Source organism: Eschrichtius robustus, chromosome X (assembly GCF_028021215.1).
Source record: "Eschrichtius robustus isolate mEscRob2 chromosome X, mEscRob2.pri, whole genome shotgun sequence".
Lineage (NCBI taxonomy): Eukaryota > Metazoa > Chordata > Mammalia > Artiodactyla > Eschrichtiidae > Eschrichtius > Eschrichtius robustus.
Genome location: NC_090845.1, coordinates 92,251,494 through 92,272,123, shown reverse-complemented (window position 1 = coordinate 92,272,123; position 20,630 = coordinate 92,251,494). Strand labels below are relative to the sequence as shown.

The 20,630-nt window shown below is 47.6% G+C and overlaps 1 pseudogene; it reads right to left on the bottom strand.

The window, feature by feature from the left end:
* Positions 1-559: 559 nt before the first annotated feature.
* Positions 560-8,032, bottom strand: LOC137756631 (nuclear RNA export factor 2-like; annotated as a pseudogene).
* Between the last annotated feature and the right edge of the window lie 12,598 nt (positions 8,033-20,630).

The following is a 20,630-nucleotide window of genomic DNA, read 5'->3' as shown; positions in this document are numbered from 1 at the left end:
AGTTTCAAGGCACTGAAGATTAAATAATCCCTCTTTGGACCCCTCTTCCCCATTCAGCCAAAAGCCTCTCTTTCTCTTTGTCTCTGCCTCTCTATTTCCTTCTCTCTCTCTCTCTCTCTCTCTCTCTCATGATGAGACCTCATTTTCTGTAGATACATATACAAATATATAAACGTGCATAATAAATATGTAAACACCTACATAAGCAAACTTACAGGAAGATATGATGAAGATGAAAACATTCAACGGTTACCTTTGGGTAGTATGTTTTGGGGTAATGATTTTTTTCCCCCTCCACATATACTGTGACATATACAGTGGAATGAACCTCATGCACACTCCTGAACACCCAACTGTCTGTTAATACAGAAGCAGCATCCATGAAATTAATAAAAATAATACAAGGCTGCTCAAAATAACTAGTTTCATATGTAACACGAATGAAATGCTCAGATTAAAAATGACTGAAATAAACAAGGACAACAAATTAGCTTCAAGTTCCCATTAATCACTCCTCTACTCCTCCCAGCTCCCTCCTATGCCCACGCAAACCCAGCACTCACTTCTGATTCCACTAGAGGTTCACCTCAGGTGGGGTGGAGGATGCCTGCATGATGTCCTGCTGCTCCTGGGAGAGGGTGTGCATGGAGCTGGAGGTGGGCGTAGGCGCTGGGATGGAGAACACACTCTGGGTCTCACTGGGGCTGGCGTCCCTCACAAACAGCTCGTCATTCACGATGTACAGACTGAAGGAAAAATGGGCCCTCAGACAAGTGCTGGATGGACACCCACACCCCCAATATTGACTCTGCTCCCACTGGCACTCAGCAACCAGATTCCTTCCACGCCCCTCCTGTGTCTGTCTCCCAGGTTCCTTGACTGGTACCTCTGGCCCTCCCCACAGAGCCCACCTTTGGAGAGACTGTCTACCACCTTCACTCGATTTATAGGTTTATCCCCAACCCACGGGCAATTTCGCATTTACCCTTTACCACAGCCCAAGGGGTGGACGCTCTGATCCCCATTCTCGGAAGAAGACACTGAGTCACAGAGAGGTCATGTGACTTGACCAAGGTCACACAGCGAGTGAGTGTTGGGACAAGGAGAGAACGCATAGGCCGACTCCAGAGCCCATGCTCTTCTTCACCACTAGGCTAGACTGCTCCTGGGATCTTCCCGCTGGCTTTCCACAATACTGAGTAAACCTAAGGTCTCCGCCACCACATTCCCAAGCCCCTGAGCGCAGGCGGGGATGGGCATTCCCGCCCACAACAGGGCTCTCACCTGGAGTACCTGGCAGGGGTAACGATGAAGGTCCGGGTGAAGGCACGCACACAGCCCTGAGAACTTCCTTCCACTTCAACAGCAAACAAACAACAGTACCCCTTAGAGCCACACGTGCTGTACACGCGCACACGGCGGTCCCCAGTCAGGCTGTGACTGGACACTCATGCTGAGAGGGCAGTTGTTCACGGGGGCCAGGGTGTCGGGAATCGGGAGGGCAACTATAGGAGCAGTCTGCGCCCAGTGACAGGGCCCCTGACAACCACTACACAGGTTCACGGGATGCGTTTTTCACAGCCGCCCAAGAGGTGGATACTACTACCCCATTTTGCAAATGAGGAAACTGAGAGGTTAAGTAACGGCCCAAGTTCTCAGAGTGAGTATCTGGGATGACAGCCACCAAACTCCGCAGCCTGTGTCCCCAACGCCCAGGGTGTGCAGGGCAGACAGGCATGGACACAGCTCAGACCTGGATTGTCTGTGGGAAGCCTGAGGGCTGGAGAACACAGTGAGGGAGGGGAGGGGAGGGGAGGGGAGGGGATGTGGAGGGGAGGGGGGAGGGGAGGGGAGGGAAATGAAGGGATGGGAGGGGAAGGGGAGGGAGGGGAAGGGAAGGGAGGAGAAGGGAAGGAAACGGGAGGAAAGGGAGGGGAGGGGAAAGGAGGGGAAAGGCAGGTAAGGGAAGGGAAGGGCAAGGAAGGGAAGGGAAGTGCAGAGAGGGGTAAGGGAGGGGAGTGGAAGGGAAGGGAAGGGGAAAGGAGGGAAAAGGCAGGGAAGGGAACGGAAGGGAAGAGAAGGGAAGAGAAGGGGAAGGGAAGGGAAGGGGACGGAAGGGGTCAGGGAAGCTGGGTGGTTCTGGGAATGAGCCTGGCCAGGGGGAGGCAGCAGTGGGGAATCTGGGGAGGGGACTCTACACACACTCACCTTCCTTGAACACCCCGTTGACAGAGAAGCAGAGCACCCTTTCCTGAAAGGGAAGAGCCAAGGTGCCCAGTCACCACCTCCGCCTTCTACCCACCTGCGGCTTCCTGGGCCCGCCCGAGGGAGGAAGCAGGCGCTCACCGTCTGGAACCACGTGTCCACCACGAAGGAGCTTAAGTCATGCTGAGTCTTGGGCAACACACAGAGGGTGTGCACAATGACACGTTTTGTGTGCTTCAGCAGCTGGACCCGCAGGTCTATGAGGGGAGGGGAAGCGGGCGAAGGTCAGGGGCTGCCACGCCCTGGGCCCTATGATTGACCCCTTCACCGCCCTTTCCCACCCAGTCTTCCCATCACACACTCACGGGGGTCCTTGAGCTTCTTCATATTCCTGCTGTCCTTGAAGTACTCGCACAAGCTGCTTCTAGGAGACAAAGAGCAACAGTGGGTGGTGGGTGTTTGCAGGAGCTGGCCCGTGTCGGCTGGGGAGCCACACGGCCCAGGAGCAGAGCCTGTGCTGTGATACTCACGGGGCTGGGTCCTCGGTGTGGAAGGGAATGGTCAGGGAGAAGTAGGCCCTGTGGTGATAAGCACCCACGAGACACCGTCGGTCTCCATAGTCGTGGATCAAGTAGAACCTGAGGGGGAGCAATGAGAACAGTATATCTCTGTGGTCTGGACCTCACATGAGACTTGGAAACTCCCCTGAGCAGACCTGTGCTTAGGTGGCCTCACCTGTCCTCGCCCTCCCCCCTTGCTCAGCTTCCCAGAGGTACTTACTGCTGCAGGAATTGCAGGACTTGTCTCTTCAGCTTATCAGATCCAAAGTAGCTGCCCTGGAATCAAATGGCATTTGAGACTATGCAGTGGATAAAGCCTCCCTGCAACACCCCAAATGTTGTTTGATCCTCTTCCTCACCTTGCAGGGCTTTACTACGTAGGGAGTGTCAACATCAACGGTAACTGGTGACGGTAACTCCTGGCCATCCTGGAGAAGGGAAGAGGAAGTCAGGAGTGGAGACCAGGGGAGTGGCCCTGGATGATCCGGGAAAAGGATGGGCCCAGGAGGGTGAGGGTCAGAGGTCAGGTGTGAAAGGGCCCTGGAAATTCCATGGGAAAGCTTACACTGGATGTCTTCATCATGAGGTCCTGGAAGTCTCTCTCTAGTGTTATATTCAACTTGTGTGTGTGCGTGTGTGTATTTATGGGTATTTTTCCAGCAAGTCTATCCATGTCATTTTCAGGAGTCCATGCCCCCCAAAATGGTTAAGGTTCTGATGCTAATATGTGATCTGGGCAAGACCCAAAGGGCTTGAGGGCAGGTGCAGAGGCCACCGACATTCGTAAGAGACAATGATTTACGTAGGCACTTACCAGGCGTAACAACTTCGGGAAACATTCTCTGATGGCCCTGTCCAAAACCAAAAATAGAGAAGAGGTGGTTGATAGTTCAAGGCTGCAATGCTTCCTTTGAGTTAAAACAGTAATACCATAAACAGAGATCAGTGTGTTCTGGCCCATCCAGCAGCGCCCTTTGCCCACCTCTGCTTCTGATTTTAAGGGTTTTCGGTCCACTTCCCTGTTGAGCACTGAGCATCTGTCATCTTACTGTCTGAAAGGCACTGTCTCCTCATCTCTCTCAATACCTTCACTTTAATATTCCTTCCCTCCCTCCCTTCCTCTCCTTCGCCTGGGTAGCTCCCACCCAGACTACTCGCACTCCCTTCTCCAGTGCCACAGGGAGCAGCATTTCAAACCCATACTGCAGGGCTTCCTTCTCCTCCCTTCCTTCCTCCAGGGCCCCACTGAAGGCTGTGGGGAGAAGAGGGAATGGGGTGGGAGCCCGGGGCTCTGCTACCTCACTGGGGGTCCAGCACTCTGGCAAGACCCGGACACCCCCCAGGGATGGCCCAGGATGCTGGGCCAGGGAGGTGAGTGAGGTGGGGCTCAGGGAGGGAGATGGAGGGGATGAAGGCAGAAAGGGAGTGAAGGTAGGAGGGGAGAGATGAGAGAGACATAGGGGCACAGAGACAAGGGAGAGAGAGAAAGCAAAGGGAAGGGAAAGAAGCTCTCCCGTGGTCGGGGTCAGGGAAGAAGAGAGAAGAAAGGGGAAACGGCGCCCCTGTTGCGGCTCTTCACCTGCCCCAGAATCGCCCAGACACACCAGGTAGGAATGGAAAATATGCACATGTTGGGCTGGGGCCCCACTGGATGCTGGTTGAAACTTTGTCACCTGTGTGAGTTCAGCCAGACTTGGGCATGGGAAACAGGGCCGCCATGGGGGCACATCTCCCCCAGAATGAGGAAAGGGTCAGGTCCCAGCTCAGTATGGGGCTGAGGATCCGTGGCCCAGTCTTATGATCACCGCCTTCTCTCCTGATGACCCCTGCACCTGTCTGAGTTCGTTCTTTATCTGAGGAATCGTACCTGTCTCAGGCTGCCCAGGGCTCCTGTGAAGGACCAGATGGGATGATGTGACGTGTGCAGGGAGGGATGGGAAGTGCCCCTGAGAGCCCTGTCCTTCTGTCTCCTCTACCACCTCTGCCCTCTGCCTTCCACTCCTGCCTCAGGAAGCCCTCTGATCACTGGCGGGGGCCCCCGTCTGGCCCCTTGACTCAAGGAGCCCTGCTTTTTCCCGAGGAGGGGCCAGCTCCTGGCATTGGGCCAGCAGAATGGATGTCATGACAGCAGCCACCCACGGCCTCAGCCCTCAGCATGGCGCAGGAAAGCCCCCATGTCAACCTGGGAGACGAGGGGGGACCCCTTTGGAGGAAGGGGAAGAGGGCCCCTCTCAGAACGGGGGAGGCAAACGCCATCTCAGCACGAAGAAGGAAGGCTTCTCTCAGCAAGAGGCCCTGGACTGGAGGACCCTTCTCAGTCCAGGGCGCCAGCATCTGGATCAAGGCTGGTCGCTCCTGGTCCTGGTGAGGAGGAGAAGCCCTGCTTCCTGCGGCACACTCTTGGGAGGCCTTGGCGGAATATAGCTGGGCGCAGAGAGCTGGAAACAGACCCCAGAGCCCCTGCAGAGGTGAGCAGGTCAGGGGAAGGAAACTCCTCACCGGTGATAGGCACAGAGAGAGCAGAAGGTGGGGCCTGTGATCCTCCCAGAAGACCAGGGCTGCCACCTTTGGCAAAGGGGCACTGTCACAGATAGTCTAGGCTCCCATGGGTGAAGGTCACCAGGAAGGGTGACAGGGTGTTCACACTGACCTTACATAGGTGGACTGGTCTGGGAAGGTGCCACACAATGGGTTCCCTTGCAGCCACAGCTCTTCAAGCTTCAGCCCTTTAATCTTGCTCAACTCCCACACTGACATCAGCTGAGAAATATGGGGCAGAAGTGGGAAAAGGAATCCCAGGGAAAGAGGGACATCCGGATCTCTGCATCCCCAGCCCCCTCCCTCCCCCACAGGTACCTTCACCTGCCTCCTGTCATCACTCTGATGGCCACTAACACGCCCCCCCCCCTACTCTCAACCCAACTTTGATCTGGCTCCCTCTTCTCACCTTATTTTTGGAGAGGTTCAGGATCTTGACCGTGGGGGCCATCTGTATAATGTCAGACAGGCCATCCAGCTGGTACAGTTTGCTGCTGCTCAAGTTCAAGGACAACAGCTTTGGGGCAAGAAGAGGTAGAGTGAAGGTTACTATCTAGGACCTTGGAGACAAATCTGCCCTCCACCCCATCTCTTCCACCCCCTACCCTAATACCAGCACTGGGCCTACAGCCTCACCTCAGGGAAATTCTTTTTGATGATCTGCAGGGTGGCAGCCATGCAGCTTCTTTGATTCAGAATTATATCAATATCATGGCCCAACAAGCCTTCAGGAAGGAGATGGGAGGGAATCAGATGGCTGAGTGGGGTCTGGGGCCAGCAACAGCCCCGCCCCACGTTACCATCCCTAAGTCTCCCTCTAGGAAGACCCCTCTGCCGTCGCCCGCCCTAGAATTACTGCTGTCAGCCGTACCTGGGTCAACGCGGAGCCTCCGGAGGTCAAGAGCTTGCTTGGAGACATCAAATCTTTTGCGCAAGGTCAGCTGTGGAGAGAGAGATGGAGAGAGCCGCTCAGAGGCTGTGGTGGTGGCAGGGAAATCGGGGGCGAGGGGGACAGGGGCCTGGAGGAAGCAGAGGTGGGTCTGAGCGCTGGCACACAACATGCCTTGAGTCTGCATTACCTTTAGCTGCTCCATTTCTTCTGGCTTCAACTTATCCCGCACAGAGTAGGGAGCAGCGGAGGGGCTGACAAACACAGGTATCTGCAGGAAGAAGAGGTGGGGTAAGCACCAGGAACTCTAGTTCCAAAGAAGACAACCAGCCCCTGGCCTGTACTCCTTCCTTAGGATGAGGTACAGGTAATGCCCGCGACACACACCTTTCGGCTCTCCTCGTCACAAATCTTGTTGCTGACATCCATCAATGCAGAGGCAGTGCTAGCTTCTTGGACAAAGAACTCAGCCCCATTGTGAATAAAGTGGAACTACAGGGATTGAATGCAACAGCAATAGTATCAGAAGCCAACAGACCCTGCTGAACCAGGTCTCTCTCTCCCCCTTCCCTGTGCCCACGCGTCTGGCTTCGGCATCCTCTCTTACGTCCACTGGAGTGAAGGGGACACTGCAATGGCGCTGGATTGAGTTCATTAGCCATGTCCTGTCATACTGTATCCCACAAGGAATCTAAGGATGAAAAGAAGGGATGGGAGAGAGGACAGACAACAGGGAATTTAGGCTGGAGGACGAACCTTTTCCTGTTCTTTTCCGGCCTTCTACTGAGCTTGACAGGGCTTCTAAAGAAGGGACCACTGGCATGATTTCTTATGGGTGTGCGTAATATGGATTTCCTAAATACTCTTTCTCTCCAGTCAAACTCTCTTCCAAATAATCAAGGTGTCAGAGATGATCTTCCTTTTATAAATTTCCAGGAGATCCTACCCAGTGCAGACACTGCTTGCCCCTCAGACAAGGTCTCCAGAGGCTCGACCCTCCATCTCCCACACTCAGCTTGCCAAACTGAGACCTCCAACGTGGAGTTGCTCCATATCCTTGGCAGTAGTTTCCATCTTTGCTCTGAGACAGGCTCCTCCGTTCTCCTCACAGTCAGCCTGTTCCCTTTACACTGCTTCTCTGAATCTGCCCTTAGATGAACAAGATTGTTAACTCCTGGTCATAAAAAGGACAGATTACAAGCTGTCCACAGTGAAATAAACCAGCATCTCTACATGAGACCAACACAACTCCCCCTGACTTTTCTCTCCTGCACATTCCATCCATTTTTCAGGATACTCACGGTGACCCTGAACCAGCTCCCTGGGGTTCCGTCTTGTGTGTTCTCCTGCATTTCTCTCTCCAGAGGTTTTCTGTTTCCCCACACAGTCATATGCATGTGGCCTTCACTGTGCCATCTCACTGTCCTCTCGTTGCCTCGGATGGTACAGGAAGAGCTGCAGGGGGGATGCGGAGAGAAGGAGGGTGAGTGGCCATACGTGCTAAGAAAGTCTTCTGTACACCCTCGTCTCTTTGACACCAGCACTACAATTAGGATCGCTCAACCATTATTTCACTTCTAGCATGCTTCAGTTTTGCAGTGACAGAAGAAGAACACGTCCACGGAGAGTGAGAGAGGTGCATAGTCCCAGGGGCTGCTGTGTACAAACCCTGCTGCCTGGTCACTTACTGTCTTACTTCGGGGTCCTCCTGGACATCCCTCTTCACCACGTTTCCATCATCCTCCTGGAGGTGTGAGGGCTGAGGCTCACCCCCACTGTGTTCATAATGAGGGCTCCTCTTGCCAGAATTACCTGGGAAAGAACTACAACCTTTCTTTCTTCCTTGAGGTGGTCTACCACCATCACTGTATTCTGAAAAGAGGAACAAAAATACAAGTTTGAAGACACATCTGTGGTGCACTTACCATGTACCATGTCTTAGGTAACAGGATGGTAGGGCAGGCAAAGTGCCAACTTGGCCTAAGGGACCAATCCCACAAACCTCAGAAAGGACAATCTTCTGCCTGTGCAGAGAGGACAGCCTTATCCGACAGATGGCACTATCAGGGGAAGAATCCAGGAGGAGCAGGATGGGGAAGAATCCAGGAGGAGCAGGATGAGGAAGAGGAGGACAAGGAGGAGAAAGAGGGAGGAGAAGGAGGAGGGAGGAGAGGACAACTGCGTTGAAATTTTTAACACAGTGGAGGAGGACTGATAAGGAACCGAGGTGTATGCGTCCATGGGTTAGACTGGACACCAGTCATATATGTACCAGGAAGGCACCCGAATCTTGCCTTCTCTCAGGACTTTCCAACAACCACACCAATACCTCTCTCGTGCTTCCCAAATCCAATCAGCCACCACACCGATTCCACTAACAACCAGCAAGCTAGCTGGACTTCCTTTGCCAGTGCACTAGGAGCTTTAATGTCAGGTGGCACTGATGTCACAGCCTCCTGAACTGTCTCCCTCCCTCCAGCTTTGCCCTGAACAATACTCTGTTTGAAAGAGCCAGGGTGAGCTCTCTTTTGGGCCAGCCTGAAATGCCTTTCAGCTCAGCAGGCAACTCTTCCTCACTTCAGCTCTTCTATAACAAGGGTGTGAATGATAACCTGGAATGATGTGTCAGCCACCATTTCCAAGTGTTTAGGGATTCTTCTTTTTGCTTTCTATTACTGGTTTCTAATTTGATTCCATCGTGGCCAGGGAACACACTCTGGGACATTTCAATTCTTCTTTTTTTTTTTTAATAAGTTAATTTCTTTATTTATGTCTGCGTTGCATCTTCGTTGCTGCACACGGGCTTTCTCTACTTGCGGCTAGTGGGGGCTACTCTTCGCTGTGGTGCACGGGCTTCTCGTCGCGGCGGCTTCTCTTGTTGCGGAGTTTGGGCTCTAGGCGCGCGGGCTTCAGTAGTTGTGGCACGAGGGCTTCAGTAGTTGTGGCACGCAGGCTCAGTAGTTGTGGCTCGAGGGCTCTAGAGCGCAGGCTCAGTAGTTGAGGCGCACGGGCTTAGCTGCTCCGCAGCATGTGGGATCTTCCTGACCAGGGCTCGAACCTGTGTCCCCTGCACTGGCAGGCGGATTCTTAACCACCGCACCACCAGGGAAGTCCCTCAGTTCTTTTTGAATTTACTGAGGCTTGTCTGACGGTCGAGGAGATGGTCTAACTTGGTGAATGTTACAGAGACCCTCGGGGAAAAAAACTGTACTCTGCTGTTGTTGGGCAGACTGTTCTGTTTATGTCATGCAGATCTCGTTAGTTTCCTGTGTTATTCAGGTCTCCTATATCCTTGTTGATTTTCTCTCTGGTAATTCTGTCACTTGCTAAGAGGGAGGTGGGTGTGGAAGGCCCCCACTGTAATTATAGATCTGGCTCTTTCTCCTTTCAGCTCCACCAGTTTTGCTTCATGTACTTTGAGGCTCTGTTGTTTGGTGCGTACACATTTAGGATCTTTATGTCTCCCTGGCGTCCTGATCCTTTCATCATTCTGTAAGGCCTCTCTTTGGCTCTTGTTCATTTTCTTTACTCTGACATCTACTGTATTGGATACTGAAGCCACAGGCATGCTTAGAAAGTGTCCTGGGTATACCTCACCTTATATTCACTCCTAGGAGTTGTGTTGCTGTTCACCCCTCCGCCCACAAATTCTCCCCTCCAACATATCTAATTCACCATGGGAAAAGATTTGGAAGTTTTTCGGCACCTGCAGAAATAAGATCGTGTCAATTCTCTTCCCCATAGGTGGATTCACTAAGGGTATTTTATTTTTAACACATTCCACTGAAACAGGGAACCAGCAGATAATCATACCAGTGGCTTGTGGGGAGGGAGGATTATGGTAATTACACTGTTAGAAACCAGCTTCCTTTGGGTTGTAATACTTAAGGCTCTCCAGGTTTGTGGGCTGTGCCTTTTGTACATTAACTATTCCATGTTGTCTCAGGGCACGCTTACGAGTAAAGATCCGTCCAGGGCTGATCGCTCCACGATGGAGTGATTACGACCAGGCCTCAGATGAACTCCTCTGAGGAGCCGTTGCTTTCCCTGTGTGGCCCGCTGTCAGGGCAGTCCTGCTACTCACAACCTTGGGACTTTCCCTGTGTGGCACTGGAAGTGAAAGTAAACACAGATAGGGCATTGGACCCACAAATGCCACTTGCTCGGTCCCCAAACCTCGGAGGGGGCCTGGCGTGCTCTCTGTCTCCCACACTCCACATCCAACTGGTCAGGAAATTCTCTCGGCCCCTCTCTCAAAGTATGTCCAGAAGCCAGCCACTTCTCACCACCTCCATTACCACCACCCTGGCCAAGATACCAACATCTATCTCCTGGACTGTACTGCTGTCCAGCTGGCCCCTCTGCTTTCATCCTGGCTCCCTTACCTGTCTGCTTTCAACCCAGCAGCAGAGCACAAGTCAAATCATTTCACTCCTCTGCTCAACACCACATAACAATGGTTTGAAGCCCACCAACATGTTCAAAAGCCAGGAGTTCATAATGATACTCATCAACAATAACAACAACAAAGAGGAACCTTATTGGTGACCTTTGGAGAATGCCGGGCAACCAACTCGTTTTCAGGAAAATCCAGCAATGAAAGGGAAAAATTCACAGTTTAAAGGGAGCAGTAAGGGCATGTGGTCTATGTATGGTGTATAGGAAGAGTCAGAGTCATTTGCAAGAACCCACATTCCTTCAGAAATAACGTTGCCAAGGGGAAAGCGTAGAAGGGGGCCAGCTAACAGCTACCGTAGTCCCCCGGCTGACCAACTATGTCGGGTGCCTAAACAGGGCTAGAGACCTCCCTCATCAAGGTGATTCAGACACAGGCAATCTCAGACATCGCCTTGTCAAGTACTTGATAGAATAATCCAGTGAAGCCATGTGGTCCTGGGATTTACTTTGCTGGGAGATATTTGAGAACTGATTAAATCTCCCTCCTCATTAATCGATCTGTTCATATTATGTATTTCTTTACGATTCAGTCTTGCTTGATTGTCTGTTTGGGGGACTTTATCCATTTCTTCTAGGTTTTCCAATTTGTTGGCATACAATTATTCACAGTATTCGCTAATAATCCTTTTAATTTCTGTAGTATCAGTTGTAATGTCCCTCTTTCATTTCTGATTTTAATTATTTGAGTGTCTTCTATTTTTTTTTTCTTAGTGAGTCTAACTAAGGCGTTTGTCAATTTTGTGTAGCTTTAACAAAAAGCCAACTCTTAGTTTCATTTACTTTTTTCTATTGTTGTTGTATTTCTTCTCTATTTCATTTATCTCTGCTCTTATATATCTCCTTCCTTCTGCTAGTTTTGGCTTTAGTTTATTCTTCTGTTTCTAATTTCTTGAGGTGTAAAGTTTCGTTGTTGATTTGAGATCTTTTGTCTTTTCAATGTACACATTTAAAGCTATAAACTTCCTTCTTAGCACACCTTTGCTGCATCCCATAAGTTTTGGTATGATGGACTTTCATTTTAATTTGTCTCAAAGTAGTTTCTAATTTCCTTTGTGACTTCTTCTTTGACCCATTCATTCTTTATGCGTGTGTATGGAGATTCCAAAAAAAATGAAATACAACTCCCATATGACCTAACAATCCCACTTCTGGGTATATATCCAAAAGAACTGAAAGTAGAATCTTGAGGAGGTACTTGCACATCTATGTTCATAGCAGCACTATTCACAACAGCCAAGAAGTAGAAACAATTAAAATGCCCATCAATGGATAAATGGATGAACAAATTTTGATATGTATATATATATACAATGGAATATTATTCAGCCTTTTAAAGGAAGGAAATTCTGTCATATGCTACAGCATGGATGAACCTTGAGAACATTACGCTAAATGAAATAAGCCAGTCATGAGACGACAAATACTGTATGATTCCACTTACATAAGTTTTCTAGGGACTTCCCTGGTGGTCCCGTGGGTAAGACTCCATGCTCACATTGCAGGGGGCCCATGTTCAATTCCTCGTCGGGGAACTAGATCCTGCAAGCATGCTGCAACTGAGAGTCCGCATGCCACAGCTAAGAAGCCTGCATGCCACAACTGAGTCCACATGCTGCAACTAAGAAGCCTGCATGCCGCAACTAGAGATCCCGCATGCTGCAACAAACAGCCAGCACAGCCAAAATAATAAATAAATAAATATTTTTTTAAAAAGTTGGGAAAACTATAGTAAACAGAGTCCATGGGTTTGAAAAAAAAAAGGTATCTAAAGTAGTCAGATTCATAGAAACAGACAGTAGAATGGGGTTACCAGGGACTGGGGGGAAGGGACAAAGGGGAATTGCTGTTTAAGGTGTAGAGTTTCAGAATTGAAAGACGAAAAAGTTCTGAAGATTGGTTTCACAACAATGTGAATCAACTTAACAGTACTGAACTGTACACTTAAAAATGGTTATGATGGTAAATTTTATGTTACGTATTTTTACCATACTTTTTAAACCTGTACATTAGAGTGTGATTACTCAAAAGGAAATATTAAGAAACGTTTTTGTTTGGATATGTAAATACAAACGTAAAGAAGTCAACATAAAGGAACATGTGAGAATGTCAACTGTGCTTATGAGTAGGTGTTTGGAATGCACAAGAGGTGTACTTTCATGTCCCTGCTCTACTTGTATAAAAGGCTGGGTCAGGGTTTTGCCACGGGCTTGGGGGGAAGCACTATTGCTACTGACTCATTACCTAGCATAACAGAAACAATTACTGATAATCAGATCCACCTGTCTTCTCTCTGATTATTAAGCTACATCACTTTGGACAATTCACCCGACTTCTCCTGATCTCAAATTACTTACATGTAAAAATCAGGGATTAGAGCTAACCACCACCTCAATCAAGATATAAAGCACATACCACACTCCAAATGGTTCCCAGTTAACCTTTCCATCTCCCAGCTCCATATAAACCTTGATCTGCTCACAGTCCCTATATATTCGTTTTGCCTGCTGCAGAATTTCTTGTAAATGGAATCATACATACTGCACACCTTTGTGTCTGGCTTTTTAAAGTCAGCATCATGTTTTTGAAATCCGTTTATGTTCCTGCCATTTTTATTGCTGAGTAATATCCCACAGTATGGGTTGTAGTTCTCCACCTCGTTTACACAGTAGAGCCCCTTGGGGAGTTTGAGAATGCCACCAGCTCCAAGCTATACCCACAATAATTAAAGCAGAATTGGGTTGAGACCCAGGCACCCACATTTTCTAAATTCTCCACGTGACTGCAGTGTGCTACCACAGTTGAAAGCTACTGTATTAAAGTATCAGCTTTTGGTTTATGCTTGCCAGAGACCCTAGGAACGGATGCCACCTCATTTTGCTGGCTTTCCACTCTGTTCTTTTAGGGACCTAGTGATTCCATTAGCTTAAATTAGAGATTGGCAGACTACAGCCCATGGGCCAAACCTGGCCTGTGGCCTGTTTTTCTAGGGCCTGCAAGCTAAGAATGGTTGTTACATATTTAAATGGTTACAAAAATAATATTTCTTGACACGTGAAAATTATTTGAAATCCACACGCCAATGTCCATATGCAAAGTTTTATTGGAACACAGCCATACTTGTCTCTGGAGCCTTCCGCTCTACAACAGCAGAGCTGAGTAGTTACGAAAGAGACAAACTGGCCCACAAAGCCTCAAATATTTGTCACCTGGCCCTTTCCAGGGAGTTTGCTGAGCTCTGGCTTAGAGCAAGTGTCCTTAAAGCAAATGCACAGTAACTGTGGTAAATGGCTGACGGTCCCTTTGGCTAAGGCTGGGAAGAAGATTTACTGCACTAACTTGCGACTTCACCATAGGGTCCTTCCTCAGTAGTCCACTCATTCATGGTGTTCTGGCTCAAGTGTGGGAATTGAGTAAGGGACTACCATTTGCCATCAAGATAGGTCAAGTCACCAGACCTAGAGCTTGATTTCTTTATTTTTATGTTCTTATATTTTATTACAAATATTTATTTATATTTTATTTATTTTTACACTGCTCAAATGCAACTTTGGAGTATGTCAGATATTTCAAGATCCAAGGGATCTGTTGATCAATTAGCCACCTTCAGAGGTTGCTACAGGTCAAACCAATGTGACTACCCTTCCATCCTTGCTGTTTATTAGGTAAACAGCACTCACCTTGAGGCAGGAGATTAAGTGCTCCTACTGGGCCTGCAACACCAGAACCCCAACATCTCCACTCAAATGAGGGTGACCATGTCAATGGCAGAATCTCCCATCTCATCTGTGGCCTACACAAGTCAGCCACTTCAGAACACTTCACAGATGAAGATGCCCTCCACACTAATGTGTTTCTCAATGCTGTGGGGGAAAGGAGTGTCCTCTGGGTCCCAAACAGCAGCTGCCTGGTCCACCAACACATTGACTTCAAAGGCATTTCAATTCAAGTGACCACAGGTGGTAACTCTTGAAACCGAGTCCCCCTAAAACCGAGTTCCCTTGCCAGGTTGATGATTAACTTCTCTATCCAAAACTTTATTCCCTCTCTTGTTCCACTCATGATCCCCACAGGATTGAGGAGTATCAAAGAAAAGGGGGGACTGACACTGAACAGAACCCTTCAGGGCCCTCCTGGGTACAAAAGCCCCGCTGTGTTCCCTGTTTCTTGTCTGTAGAACAAGGCTTTGGCCTCCTAGGCCTTCCCTGAGTTCCAAAGAACAGACTCAAGCAGTTACTAGTTAGGGAAGTGAGGAAATGCAGAAACAAAGGAAAAGCAGTCAAAGAAACGAAATTGAGTTATTTGTAGACAGGTGGATGGACATAGAGTCTGTCATACAGAGTGAAGTTAAGTCAGAAAGAGAAAAACAAATACCGTATGCTAACACATATATAGGGAATCTAAAAAGAAATGGTCATGAAGAACCTAGGGACAAGACGGGAATAAAGACACAGACCTACTAGAGAATGGACTTGAGGATACGGGGAGGGGGAAGGGTAAGCTGGGACGAAGTGAGAGAGTGGCACGGACATATATACACTACCAAACATAAAACAGAGAGCTAGTGGGAAGCAGCCGAATAGCACAGGGAGATCAGCTCGGTGCCTGGTGACCACCGAGAGGGGTGGGATAGGGAGGGTGGGAGGGAGGGAAGGGGTGGGATAGGGAGGGTGGGAGGGAGGGAGATGCAAGAGGGAAGAGATATGGGGACATATGTATATGTATAACAGATTCACTTTGTTAGAAAGCAGAAACTAACACACCATTGTAAAGCAATTATACTCCAATAAAGATGTTAAAAAAAAAAAAAGAAAGAAAGGCAGTCAAGAAACAATAGTGCAGTGATAAAGCAGAGTCCTAGTTTCTCCTCAAGAGATAACAACTTGATACATATCTTTGAGCTGCTATGCAGAAACTAAGATCCCCTGCCCAGGTGGAGGACGGTGACTCCATGCTGACCACAAGCACACAGACCCCAGACTGGTCAGAGCCAGAATGCTGATGATTAAGATCCCTGAAACAGCACCCTGTTTCTTCACCACCAACCAATCAGAGGAAAGTCATGCACCCTGCAGCCCTCACCCCAGATGTTGCCTTTAAAACCCTTCCCTGAAAGTCAGCAGGGAGTTAGAGTCTTCTGAACACAAGCAGCCAGTTCTCCTTGCTTGGCACACAGAAAATAAACACTGTACTTTCCTTCACCAACAACCCAGTGTCAGTAGATTGGTTTTGCTGCGCAGCAGGTGAGTGGACCCAAGTTCTGTCCAGTAACGCAACTGCAACTCTTTCACCATTGTGTGCCATGGAACACTAATGATTCATCCTCTATTACCAACTGGGTCCTTACTATCTTCAGATCCACCTAGACTGGATGACCTATCCCCGACCCCCACTTCCTTCAGGGCCCTTTGCTTGCAACCAATTTTGGTGTCAAGTACTCTATTAATCAAAGTTCCCACTTCCTTATGCCAGATATTCATTCTAGCTATTTTATAAAAATAAGACATCTTTAATAAAACATATCACACAGCTTACAAAAATTCTGTGAGGGCCAGAAAAGTGGGCTTGGATGCCGCACAGCCAGGGGAAGCCCCCTCACACCATGGGACTGGTATAGCTGAAACACCCCTGCTGCCTATGAGCTAACCAACATGTATGACAGAGACTGAATTCTAGGCACTCTGCTGTGGCTGCCCATAAAAGCCAGAGACCTCTCCCATCATACATAGCTGATCCTGCCTGTGGCTCCCACATTACTCAGTTCCACCTCCAAGTTTCACTATGGTGCATAGGCTTGATACATAGAGATCTTCTTTGGGACCCCAGACAAAAGGGGGTCTAGGAAGCATACACACACACACACACACACACACACACACACAGACACATACGAACGTAGGTCTCCATTCTTGTTTTTAGCTTTCCAGGTCTCTACAGTACAGGAAAACATATAAGAGTGTTTATGAGTGTTGGAATAGTTGCCAGCTGAGCCAACTTGAGGTATATTCCACAGGACCAATTTTTTTGCTCTCGTAAATGGTATACTCACAATGAAAATATTATTTTCCTTTTCGTGCAATTATCTCGTGTATATTAGTCTTGCATCCAATAGACTGGTTAATCACTATTATTATAATTTTCCATAGATCCTCTTGAGTTTTATATGAAGACAATTATACTCACAGTTTTGTTCCCTTTCACTTTTACACATGTATTAATTAATGTATGTATGTATTTTGGCTTACTGCAATGCCTAGGAGACTCAGTAAGATGTGGAACAGAAGTGATTATATGAATCATCTTTGCCTCTTCTGAGTTTGAATGGAATGCTTTTAATGTCTCACTATTACGTACGGTGTTTGTTGTAGTTTTTGTAAAGTACACATTATCATTTTAAAGAAATATCTTTCTATTCCCAGTTAGCTAAGAGTTATTTTTGTGGTTGTTTAATCTTGATTGGTTGTTGAATTTTATTGCATGCATGTTTTTTCTGGAATCTTTGTGATAATCATCCTTTTCTTGCTCCTTTACCTATTAATGTGTTGAACTACATTATGAATCTCCTAATGTTAAACCAACATTGCAAGTTTGGTATAAACACAACTTTGCCCTGCTGTATTATCTGTTTTAGCCATTGCTGGATTAAGTTTGCCATTATCTTATTTCTATTTTTGGCATTTTTATAACTAATTAAGATTCACCAGTAATTTTGCCTTCTCATGCATGCTTTGTCAAGAATAAGCTCAATATTAATATTTTCTTTTTCCCCAATATAAATTTCTTTTTTCTAGAATTTACCCATTTAGTATTAATTTTCAAATTATCAGCATATCTTTTTCATGATATTATCTTTTAAATCTTTACTGTCAGTACAAGCAAGACACCTTCTTCGAAAGTGGCTTATCTGTGCCTTCTAATTTTCTTGACCCGTACTGCCAAAGCTTTCCTTATTTTTTTATATTTTGAAAGCACTAACATCTAGCATTTTTACTCAACTCTTCCATATCTGTTATCGATTTCATTAACTTTGGCTCTTACTTTTATTATTTTTTTCTTGCCAATATGGAAATGCATGAGATGATTTGTATCAGGTGTGTGACAAATCCACAGTCTTTTCATCTACCGTCATGCTTTCTTTTATAATTGCTATCCTCGAATAGCACGGATATCCAAATATCCAGTACATTTAATTACTTGGAAAAGACCTGTGGCTTACCAATGTGGGGGGTTTAATTAAATCCATTGTTGGAATATCAGATGATTAAGGGAGATGGAACTGCAGCATTGAAGCAAAGGAACTGCTATGATAAGTACATATGAACTTCATTGAAGAGGACAGCATACAATATAGAAAGGAGTAGGAACAGAAAGAGCACGGACTTTGAAATCATATATCCAGAATGTGCTCTGTCACTTACTGCGTATGTGATTTTAGGCGAGTATTTTACCTCTCTGAGCCTCAATTTCATCATGCGGTAGTGCTGTTTGCCATGGGTTTCCATTTGTCCCTGTTCCTGGGACCTGGAAGAGCTGTACTACTTGACCTCCTTTGTTTGGGCAGGGCTGTGTATGTGACTGGTTCTGGCTAATGGGTTGTGAGTGACATGTGCTATTTCTGGGCCAGAACATATGGTTGTTGGTTTGAGACCTTGCAGGGTCCTCTTCTCCTCAGGCACAGGGACTGACAACTCTCTAGATGATGGCTGCTCTGTCAGTTTGGGTCTCCAAGTCTTTCCAGCAAGAATGGCTCAGACCCCCATTGTCCACCATCCCGTGAGGGGCATGCACCTGCCATGGACATGTAGTCGAAGTGAGGAACAAGCCCCTGAGATACGGGGACTGTCTATTACCACAGCATAATCTAGCCTATCTTGATTCTTGTATCTTATCTGTAAATTAAAATAACATCCTCTCAGGATTTTTCTGAGGATTAAATGACAAAGCTGGTATGACAAGGTTGCCACAGTGCTTGACATATAACAGGAACTCAAAAAATGGCAGCTATAATTATTAAATAATAATAACAAACTAGGGGGATTAACCAAGATGGCGGAGTAGAAGGATGTGCTCTCACTCCCTCTTGCGAGAGCACCAGAATCACAACTGGCTGCTGGACAATCATTGACAGGAAGACCCTGGACTTCACCAAGGAGGATACGCCACGTCCAAGGACAGAGGAGAAGCCACAGTGAGACGGTAGGCGGGGCGCAATCAGAGTAAAATCAAATCCCATAACTGCTGGGTGGGTGGCTCACAGACTGGTGAACACTTATACCACAGAAGTCCACCCACTGGAGTGAAGGTTCTGAGCCCCACGTCAGGCTTCCCAACCTGGGGGTCCGGCTACGGGAGGAGGAATTCCTAGAGAATCAGACTTTGAAGCCTAGTGGGAAATGATTGCAGGACTTTGACAGGACTGGGGGAAACAGAGACCCCACTCTTGGAGGGCACACACAAAGTAATGTGTGCATCGGGACCCAGGGGAAGGAGCAGTGACCCTGGGGGAGACTGAACCAGACCTACCTGCTGGTGTTGGGGGGTCTCCTGCAGAGGCGAGTGGTGGCTCTGTTTCACCGTGGGGATAAGGACACTGGCAACAGAGGTTCTGGGAAGTCCTCCTTGGCGTGAGCCCTCCCAGAGTCTGCCATTAACCCCACCAAAGAGCACGGGTAGGCTCCAGTGTTGGGTTGCCTCAGGCAAAACAACCAACAGGGAGGGAACCCAGCCCCACCCATCAACAGTCAAGTGGATTAAGGTTTTACTGAGCTCTGACCGCCACAGCAACAGTCAGCTCTACCCACCACCAGAGCCTCCCATGAAGCCTCTCAGATAGCCTCAACCACCAGAGGGCAGACAACAGAAGCAAGAAAAACTACAATCCTGCAGCCTGTGGACCAAAAACCACAGTTACAGAAAGATGGAGAAGATGAAAAGGCAGAGGGCTATGTACCAGATGAAGGAACAAGAAAAAACCCCAGAAAAACAACTAAATGAAGTGGAGATAGGCAACCTTCCAGAAAAAGAATTCAGAATAATGATAGTGAAGATGATCCAGGACCTCGGAATAAGAATGGAGGCAAAGATTGAGAAGATGCAAGAAATGATTAACAAAGACCTAGAAGAATTAAAGAACAAACAAACAGAGATGACCAATACAATAAGTGAAATGAAAACTACACTAGAAGGAATCAATAGCAGAATAACTGAGGCAGAAGAACGGATAAGTGACCTGGAAGACAGAATGGTGGAATTCACTGCTGCAGAACAGACTAAAGAAAAAAGAATGAAAAGAAATGAAGACAGCCTAAGAGACCTCTGGGACAACATTAAACGCAACAACAGTCGCATTGTAGGGGTCCCAGAAGGAGAAGAGAGAGAGAAAGGACCAGAGAAAATATTTGAAGAGATTATAGTAGAAAACTTCCCTAACATGGGAAAGGAAATAGCCACCCAAGTCCAGGAAGCGCAGAGAGTCCCATACAGAATAAACCCAAGGAGAAACACGCCGAGACACATAGTAATCAAAGTGGCAAAAATTAAAGACAAAGAAAAATTATTGAAAGCAGCAAGGGAAAAACGACAAATAACATACAAGGGAACTCCCATAAGGTTAACAGCTGATTTCTCAGCAGAAACTCTGCAAGCCAGAAGGGAGTGGCATGATATACTTAAAGTGATGAAAGGGAAGAACCTACAACCAAGATTACTCTACCCGGCAAGGATCTCATTTCGATTTGATGGAGAAATCAAAAGCTTTACAGACAAGCAAAAGCTAAGAGAATTCAGCACCACCAAACCAGCTCTACAACAAATGCTAAAGGAACTTCTCTAAGTGGGAAACACAAGAGAAGAAAAGGACCTACAAAAACAAACCCAAAACAATTAAGAAAATGGTCATAGGAACATACATATCGATAATTACCTTAAACGTGAATGGATTAAATGCCCCAACCAAAAGACATAGACTGGCTGAATGGATACAA